This window comes from Sarcophilus harrisii, chromosome 3, assembly GCF_902635505.1.
Source record: "Sarcophilus harrisii chromosome 3, mSarHar1.11, whole genome shotgun sequence".
In the NCBI taxonomy this organism is placed as follows: domain Eukaryota; kingdom Metazoa; phylum Chordata; class Mammalia; order Dasyuromorphia; family Dasyuridae; genus Sarcophilus; species Sarcophilus harrisii.
In genome coordinates, this window is record NC_045428.1 from 567,560,248 (window position 1) to 567,570,738 (window position 10,491).

Below are 10,491 nucleotides of genomic sequence, written 5' to 3' on the forward strand. Positions count from 1 at the left end.
CTATTCTCATCTGTAAAATGAGGAGAAAATAATGTCAACCTCCCGGGATGTAAATATAATGAGATTGTGTGTAAAGTGCATTTAAATCTCAAAGCAGGATATAAAACTTAGTTATTACAAATAATTATATATATATATATATACAGATCTATATCCATATATGTATTATGTATGTGATATATTTCTGGGATTTCCCAGTGTTTATGAAGTGACAGATCTGGTCCCTGTCCAGGGTCCTGGTCCATAGAGTATGGTATAGAAAATATGAGATAAGGTTATAAGGGATGGAGCCTGATTGAGTAGGATAATAATGAGGAGGAGGAAGAGGAGGAGGATAGGGCAGCTGGGTGCACAGGGGTCAAAATGCTGGTCCTGGAATCAGTAAGACTCATCTTCTGAACTTCAAATCTGGTCTCGGACACTTCCTAGTTATGTGACTTCACACTGTCTGCCTCAGTTTCTTCATCTGTAAAATGAGCTAAAGGAGGAAATGGCAAACCACTCCAGTGCCTTTGCCCAGAAAACTCCAAATGGGGTCAGGAAGAGTCGAACACTCCTGAAATGACCAAACAGCCACAGCAAAAGCAACAGTAATATAACTGTATTCCTAGAGACTCTAAGGTTTACAAAGGACTTTACAAACCTTAAGAGAATTTGTTTGTCATCACAACCCTGTGGGGTTGGTGCCATTATGATGGCCCTGTTGTAGGCTCATAAAATCACAGATTCTGAGCTGGAAGGAACCTCCAGAGGTCATCAAAGCAAACCGAGCAGCATTTATTAAGTGCCTACTGTATTCTATGAACTGTGCTAAAAAGCACAAGATACAAATCTAAGCAAAAAAGAATGACAGCTTGTGTCTTTAAGAAGATGACATTCTGATTGGGGAAGAAGACACATAAAGAGCCAATGAGGGATGGAGAATAGCAGCGAAGTCCTAAGAGACAGCCAAAAAGCCTTCAGGTCTCATTTCATAGGAGAGAGAAACTGAGTCACAGAGACATGAGGCATCTTGTTCAAGGCTTTGAGGGAGAATCAGAATTCTGGTGTTGGCACAGCTAGATGGTGCAGTGGATAAAGCATCAGCCCTAAAGTCAGGAGACCTGAATTCAAATCTGGCCCCAGATGGTTAATACTAGCTTTGGGGCAGCTAGGTAGAGCAGTGGATAGAGTACCACCCTTAATTCAGGAGGACGTGAGTTCAAATCTGGCCTCAGACACTTAACACTCTGTCTGTGTGACCCTGGGCAAGTCACTTAGCCCAAATTGCCTCAGGGGGAAAAATAGTTAATACTAGCTTTGTGAGCCTGAGTAAGTCATTTAACCCCGATTGCCTTGCAAAACAAATCAAGTCTAACTCACTCTCTTTTCTGCCAAGCTGTCTTCCTATAAAAATGCTAGCCCAGTGTCTCAGGTAATTATAAGAAAGGGAACTGAGTTTGAAAGGAGGATAAAATTCCTGGCCATTTGTCCATGGACAGGGGATAAGGAAGGGACAGACCAGATCAATGGCAGAGCCTACTTTGTTCTCCCCTTTCTGCCATCCAAATAACCTCCTTTTCCTTCTACCTTAACACCAAGAGTAAAGCCCAGGGGTCTCAGCAAGCGTCAGATGCCCATCAGCATTGGGCGTGTAGTTGGGTAGGGAACTGGCAGTTCTGGGAAAGAGGTCTTCCCGGGTCAGGAGAGGGAGCTCCCTGCCTCTAGAAGCAAAGAACTGCCTGTTGGAGATATGGTAGAGAAGATTCCTACGAGAGAGAGTGGGAGGTTGGATAAAATGACCTCCGGTATCCCTCCCGTCTCCGAATTCCGAATCATAGGAGCATGAGTCCAGATTGGCACAAGGGAAGAAAGTCAGCTCTCTCTCAATTAAACCTGCCCTAGCATATCCAAATCTTGGCAAGAAACGAGGCCCAGTCCAAAAGGGGGTGGAGAGAAAAGGGATTCCGATAGCAAGAGAAGTGGTAGGATTTAGGATTTGAGGGGTAGAAGCCCCTCCCGCCTTATGGTTGATTTTACCCCTTTCTGTCCTGATTCCTGCCAGAGGAAAATGTCCAGCCTTTCTCCAGGGGTGCCCCTCCTTGCGCCATGTTTTTTTCATGCCTATTACCACCTTTTGCGGGGACCCAGATTCTGGTTGGCTTTTCCCTGCCAAAGGGATACTGAAATGGGGAGGCCGGGCTAAATCGTCTTCAAGGTCCCATTTACTCTGGCGTTCTACGTTCTAAGGTTCCTTCTAGACAGACAGAGAGAACATTTATTTAGCACTTACTATATGGCAGATGCTATTCTAAGCAGTGAAAATACAAATAAAGAAAAATGAGCCTTGTTCTGTTCCTGGAGGAGTTTGATTCAACGAAGATAATATATAAAAAGGGAAGGGATTGGATCCAGGGAAGGAGCGAAGGTTGGAAATTTGAGGGTGGTTTCTTTTTTGAAAAGAGATGATGGTATGGGGTGCTTCCTGAAAATGGAATCAAAGAGGAATTCAAATTGGAGGAGAAAAATATAGGGGAGGTGATTTTTGCAGGATAAAGAAATATCCAGAGAGAGGATGGGGTGGGAGAAGGTTCCATTTGTTTCTGTGTTTTAAAAATTTTCCAGTTGATATTTTGGGTTTATGGGTTTCCATTTGAATTCCCTGTTTGGGTTTCCCAGTTTGAATTGGTTTTTGCTATCCTTTGAGATTGACCAAATTAGATTTTAAGAGTCAGAATAGAGGATTTAGGTCCCTTTCGGTCTATATAGTTAATGTTTTATTTTGTTGGTTTTTTGAATTTTCTTAAAGTCATTTTTTTTAGGTTTTTCTTTTTTCTTTCTTTCTTTCTTCCTTTTTCCCTTTCTTCTCTTCCTTTCTTTCTCTCCTTCTTTCTCTTTTTCTGTTTCTGTCTCTGTCTCTCTTTTTCCTCTTTCTCTCTCTGTCTCTGTTCCTTCTTCTCTCTTTTCTTCTCTTTTTCTCTCTTTCTCCCTCTTTCTCTTTTCTCTTTCTTTTCTCTTTTTCTCTCTCTCTCTCTCTCTCTCTCTCTCTCTCTCTCTCTCTCTCTCTCATATAAATGTGTGTTTGTATTTGTCTGCATGTATATCTTGGGATTCTCCTCTCTATCTCACAACATTAGGTGGAGAAAGATTTGCCTGAGTTTTCTTGGTACATGGCCACTCCATCCAAAAAGAAGAATTTGCTTAATGGTGGAATTTTAGGTAGAGTAACAAGCAGAGATAGAGAGATAGAGGGGGGGGAGAAAGAAAAGATGAGGAAAGCATCAAGTGAAACACAGTGCAGTGGTACTGCTGATACCTCTGTCAACTTTTCAAGGGCTGGGATGCATATTGAACAATCAGAGTCTGGATGAGCTGACTCAAGTAGGAACAGCAAGCAATTGTCATCTTTTACACCATAACCTGAATGTGAACCAGAGTATAGTTCTGTTGTCACTCTTCAGAACCTGTTGACCCAGATCCAAGGTAAGATCTCACACAAGGAAAGAGGAAGAGGAAAGGAGTTGGAACAGTAGCAATATGGACTTAGGTTGGACATAAGCAAGGACTTCCGACTACAAGGATTGTGGCAAGAAACTAGGCAGGGATTAGAGGGAAGGGGTGGAGTTTCCTTTCCTGGAGATCTTGAAGAACAAGCTGGATGGTCCCATCTGTCTAGAGCCAGGTTGGCTGTTGTGGAGAGGAAGAGGGACAGACTAGGTGATCTTTGAAAGTCCTTCCCAGTCTTGAGACTCATCTGCTTTGCATCTTGCATTTCACAAGAGAGAATGGATCAAAGTTAACTTAGGTCAAAAAAGATTTTAACTGGACCAGGAAAGTAAATAGCGTCATGATGTAATTTGGAGTAAATTCTGTATTTGGGCATTGTGGCCAACTTCACAACTCTAAGATGAAGAAGGAAGAGCTAGTCGTCAGTTCATCTGAAAATCTGGGGATAGGGGGAGGAGAGTGGATTGCAATTAGCAAATCAGCAGTGTGACATGTCTATTAAAAAATCTATGAGCATGTCAGGCTTGAGTATTGTGTAAAGGATACCGACAGAAGAGTGTCATAGTGGCAACCAAAATGGAGAAAGTTCTCTAACCTAATTTTTTGGTGAGGCAATTGGAGTTGTGACATGCCCACAGTTACATAGCTAGTGTCAAGAATTTGAGGCCAGATTTAAACTCAGGTTCTCCTGGCTCTAGGGCTGATCCTCTTCCCACTATACCACCTAGCTGTCCCAAGGAGGTTCTGTAGCTCTTGCAAAAAAAAAAAAAAAAAAAGGTTCTACTTGAAGGACAATGGGGCTATTTAATCTGAAGGGAAAACTTGATAACTGATTTCAAGCATCTGAAGGATTGTCATTAAAAAAAGGAAGTGGATTTTTGCTCCTGGACCTCTGAGGTATAAGTATCAAGAAGCCAGATTTAAGCTTGATATAATGAAAAACTAATGGAAAATATACTAGCCTGCCCTGGGAAATAATGGGCTTTTCCTTTTTGTCTTCATCTGATAACCTTGGCCTTCAAGAACAGATTAAATGACCAAGAGATAAATCAAGCATTTATTAGACACCAACTATATATATATGCCAGGCCTTTTGCCCTGTGCTGAGGATACAGTGACAAAATCAAAACAGTATCCTTGAGAAGCTTACATTCTAGTCAGAGGAAACAATATGTATAGTTATATGCAAAGTATAATTGAGGGAAAGCTTTTGCATTTGCAGGGTGAAAGGGGATCAAGAAAGACTTTCTGGAGAAAGTAGAATTTGAAAGTAGCCTTGAAGGAAATTAGAGATTATATGAGGTGAGGAAGCTTGAGGGAAGCCAAGGGAAATACCAGGAGACCAGAGGTGTAGAAAAGTCACGTATGAGGACCAGTAAGAAAGCCAGATCTTAATATCATGGATAAGGATGATGGTGTGATTATTGATCTAAAGTCAGATATTTTGGAAAATGAAGTCAAATGGGCCTTAGGAAGCATCGTTGACAAGAGTGGATAAAATTCCAACTGAGCAATTTAAAACTCTAAAAAATGATGCTATTAAAGTGCCGCTCACAATATGTCAACAAATTTGGAAAATACAATAGCCATTGGATTGGAAAAAGATCAATTTATATCCTTTTTATAAAGAAGGGAAAATGCCAAGAAATGTTCAAAATATTGAACAATTGCATCCATTTCACAGATCAGCAAGATTATGCTTAAGATACAGCAAACTAGACTTCAGCAATATGTGAACTGAGAACTAACAGAAGAGCAGGCTGGTTTTCAAAGAGGCAGAGAAACTAGAGACCAAATTGCCAACATTCACTGGATTATGGTGAAAGCAAGGGAGTTCCATGAAAACTTCTACTCCTGCTTCAAAGATTACACTGAAGTCTTTGTGTAACACAACAAAATGTGGCAAATCCTCAGAGACAGGAATACTAGATCATCTTACTTGTCTCCTGAGAAACCTGTATGTGGGTCAAGAAGCAACATTTACAACCAAATATAGAGCAACAAATTCATTTAAGAATGGGAAAGGGGTATGACAAGGCTCAATATTGTCATCCAATTAATTTATATGCAGAGTATATCATGTGAAACGATAGACTGGATAAATCAAAAGCTGAAATTAAGGTGGCCAGGTGAAATATCAACAATCTCACGTATACAGATAATATACAGACTACTCTGATGTCAAAAAAGTGAAAAGAAATAAAGAAGCTTTTTGATGAAAGTGAAAGAAGAGAGTATAAAAGCTGGCTTGAAGCTTAAGTTTTATTCCACAATTTTTTTCTTCATACTTTTTTTATTCTAATTTTTATTATAGCTTTTTATTTACAAAATATATGCATGGGTAATTTTTCAGCATTGATCCTTGCAAAACCTTCTGTTGCAACTTTTCTCCTCCTTCCCTCCATCCTCTCCCCTAAATGGCAGGTAATCCAATACATGTTAAATATGTTAAAGCCTATGTTAAATGCAACATATGTATATATATATATTTATACAGTTATCTTGCTGCAGAAGAAAAATCACATCTAGAAAGAAAGTTAAAAAAAACCTGAAAGGGAAAACAAAAATGAAGCTTAATGTTAAAAAAAAATGAAGATCATGGCAACTGGTTCCATCACTTCCTGGCAAATAGAGGAAAGCAGTATCAGATTTTACATTCTTGGATTCAAAGATCACTTCAGACAGCAACTGCAGTCATGAAATTCAAAGACAATTGTTTCTTAGAAGGAAAGTGATGGTAAATCTCGACAGAATACTAAAAAGCAGAGATATCACCTTGCTGATAAAAGTCCATCTAGTTAAAGCTATGGTTTTTTCCTGTAGCAACATATGACTGTGAGAGTTGAATCGATGCTATCGAATTGTGATGTTGGAGATGACTTTTGAGAGTCCCTTGGATAGCAAAGGAGGTCAAATCAGTCAATACTTAAAGAGATGAATTCATACTATTCTCTGGAAGGTCAAATGCTGAATCTGAAGCTTAAATACTTTGGTCACATAATGAAAAGATGGCACTCGTTAGAATAGACCCTGATATTGGGAAAGATTGAAGACAAAAGGAGGAAGAGATGGCAAAGAGTGATATGGATAAATAATGGCATGGAAACAATGAACTCAGACAGACTTTAGGAGACAGTGGAGGATAGAAAGATCTGGTGTCCCACCATCCCTGGAGTCAAAAGGAATTGTGCACGACTGAACAAAAACAAAAAGAAAGCCAGTAATGTGTGTGTAAAAGTGAGTAATGTTGAATGAACATGGAAAAATAAGATGGTTTTAAGTGACAAAGGAGAATGTATTTGATAAATAGGGAACTACAGGAAATGATTGAATATACTTTACTTTAGGAAAATCACTGGAGTCGCATTATGGAGAATGGATTAAAGTTGAAAGAGACCAGTTAGAAGATAACTGCAATGAACCCACACAAGAAATAACAAGGACGCAGTTTAAGGCTGACTGGAGCCTGTGTGAATAGAAAGAGCTTTATGTGGAGGTAGAAATGACAACATTTTGCAATTGATTGGCTATGAGAGTGAGGAAGAGGAAAAGGAGTCTTGTTCAGCTACTGGTTGGGCTAGTTGCCCCAAATTCCATGCTAACTCTCAGATCCTTCAATTTTTACTTTTTAGCCAAATCATGTTTGATGAAGTAAAAACATGCCCAGAAATGTGTGTTTTTTAAAAACTCTGTCATCGAGTGCATATTTTTCAGCAACTTATCAGCGAGCAGAGATTTAAAGACAAGATATTTTATCATACTTTTTATTAAAGATGTAGGGAAAGTCCATTTTAGGGTGCCAAATTATGGTTTTTGGAACTGCCCTAAGCCTCTTAGTTAATGAAAATTGAAAATGAAAATCTGTTTCTTTTCTTCTTAGAAAATACAATTTACTTAAATTTTTCCTACTTGTTACCTGAAGAATTTTAAATTTTGTGTTTTATTTTTTCATAAACTTGCTGAGGGAAGGCAGCTTTTTTATATGTAATACTTCTCACTGTTGTTCAGAAGTTCAAGAAAAAAATTGCTTTTTATTGCTTTTATTGGTACCTTTTAAGCTTAATTATGAGGACTGGTCATCACTTACCACCTGGGAGACCTTGGTCCCATTAATTCCCCTTTCTCAAATGCTGGAAGGTAAGACTAATTGATCTCTCAAATTTCTTCCAGTTTGGATATTCTCTGTTCTAAGGAGAAAGAGATTATAGACATGTAATAGAGAGAGATGTAGACTAGTAAAGAGATGAATTTAAGAGAAATTTATGGAAAATTTTAAAAAGACTCTTCAGGCCCAGATAATGGTCCATGGTCTACTCCCTGGTTCTGTGAAAGGAAATTGAAGGAAAGAAGATGGGTCCTGGAGAATGAATTAGAAATTTCTGGAGAGCAAGGATTTTTTGCCTCTTTTTTTTTTTCTTTTAAATTCTAGAGCTTAATGTCAAAAGTGCTACCAAACCTGTATATCTTTTGATCCAGCAGGCTCTTTACTGGGCCTGTATCCTAAAGAGAGCATAAAAGAGGAAAAAGGACCCACATGTGCAAAAATGTTTGTGGCAGCCCTTTTTGTAGTGGGAAGGGAACTGGAAAGTGAGTGGATGCCCATCAGTTGGGGAATGGCTGAATAAGTTATGGTATATGAATGTGATGGAATGTTATTGTTCTGTAAGAAATGATCAGCAGATGATTTCAGAGAGGCCTGGAGAGATTTACATGAACTGATGCTAAGTGAGGCGAGTAGAACTAAAAGAACATTGTACAGAGCAGCAAGAAGATTATATGATGATCAGCGCTACTCATCAACAATGAGGTGATTCAGGCCAATTCCAATAGATTTGTGATGGAGAGAGCCATCTGCATTCAGAGAGAGGATTATGGAAGTTGAATGAGGATCACAAGATAGCATGTTTACCTTTTTTGTTGTTTGCTTGCTTTTTTTCCTTTCTCATTTTTTCTCTTTTTGATCTGATTTTTCTTGTGCAGCATGATAATTGTGGAAATATGTATAGAAGAAGTACTCTGTTTAATCTATATTGGATTACTTGCTGCTAGGAGAGGAGGATATGGAGGAGGGAGGGAGAAAAATTTAGAACACAAGATTTTGCAAAGGTGAATACTGAAAACTCTCTTTGCATATATTTCTTTCTGGTTTTTTTTTTTTTTTTCTGAGGCAATTAGGGCTAAGTGACTTGCTCAGGGTCACACAGCTGGGAAGTGTTAAGTGTCTGAGACCAGATTTGAAGTCAGATCCTCCTAACTTTAGGGCTGGTTCTCTATCCACTGACACACCTAGCTGCCCCTCTTTGCATATATTTCAAAAATAAAAAGCTATTTTTTTTAATTCCAGAGCTATTGTTTAAAAAAAAAAATACAGTGGAATGAAGAAGCTGATGGTGCAGTTATTAGAGCAACTACTTTGGATGCAGAAGGACCTGAGTTCAAATCCAGCCTCACACACTTACTATACTATATGACCCTGGGCAAGTCATTACACTCTGTTTATCTCAGTTTCCTCAATTGCAAAATAAATTGAAGAAGGAAATAGATAATCCCAAAGGGAGTCAAGAGTTGGGTATGACTGAAACAACTAAACAACAGCTTAGAAAAGTAACTGGCCTATAACAGGCTATAACAAATGTTTATCAATGGAATGATGGATGGAGGGGGAAGTGGAAGGATTAAAAGGTAGATTAAGGAGGATTAAAGAAGAATTTGGAAGGAAAAGGTATTTGGCCCAAAAAAATCAAGACAAGGAAGACAAGAGAATTAGAAGGTTAAACAAACTCAGAATGGATTGGTGAGTGGAGCAAATTGGTGAAACAGATAAAAATCTGGTGCAAGAAGAAAAGGAGGGTGTGTATAGCTATAGAGCTGAGATTAAGGAAAGGAAGTTAAGTAGGATCTTCACATTATTAAAAGGTGTAATTGGCTATAACGTCAGGCACTTAGGGCAGCTGGATGATTCAGTGGATAGAGCACTAGGTTTGGAATCAGGAAGCCTCATCTCACTTAGTTCTAGTCGGGTCTCAGATGTGTACTAGCTGTGTGTCCCTGGGCAAGTGACTTCAACCTGTTTGCCTCATTTTCTCATCTGTAAAATGAGTTGAAGGAAATGGCAAACCACTCCAGTATCTCTGCTAAGAAAACTCCAAATGGGGTCAGGAAGAGTTGGAGATGATTGAAAATAACTAAACACCAACAATCTCATTAGAACTGGGAGGGACAGAATTACAGAGTCCTAGAAGGTGAGAGCTGGAAGGGACTCCAGTGGCTAACAACCTGAAACCAACTGAACAACAACAATTTAGGGAATTTAGAACACAAGCGGTTAAAAAAAATCCCAACCAGCAGGGAGAGGAGGAAAAAGAGGTGTGCAATAGCTTTACCTCAAAAACTTTACCATATTTTATGTTTCTACCATGGCAGTAGTAGTATCCTAGGCAGAAGTGGCAAGCCCCAATCTCTTCCCTCCTGTTAGTGAAAAGTGAAAAGTCCGAGAAAGACACTTACTCCTTCTATCAAATAAATTGAGAACAAAAAAAGCCTTCATAAGAAAATAGAATAAAATTTCCAGTAGGAAGTAAGGCAGGAAGAATCACAAAAGTAGAAAAAGTAGAAACCTTGTCCAAAGGTGGGTATAGAAAGTATTTACACACAGAAAAAACAGAAAAAGAACCAACAGAACACTAGATCTCCACATCATTTAGAGAAATTTGTCTGAAAGAGAAAAACAGAATACTCTGAGAAAAACTTCCACCTTCCCCAAAAACTATCCTTAGAAACTCACAAAAATTGAAAGAAACTCCAGGAAGAATAGCAAAGAAAATAAATTAGTAATGAAGCTCTCATACTCAATAAAGAAACACAAAAACATCCCTCTATCCAACATACTAACAACAACAAAAAACTCTTGTCTTCCCTAAACATATTCCCAAAACACCAACAAAAGGAAACACCAAACCTTATCCAAAACATACCAACAACCACTCAATGCAAATTTATATGGCC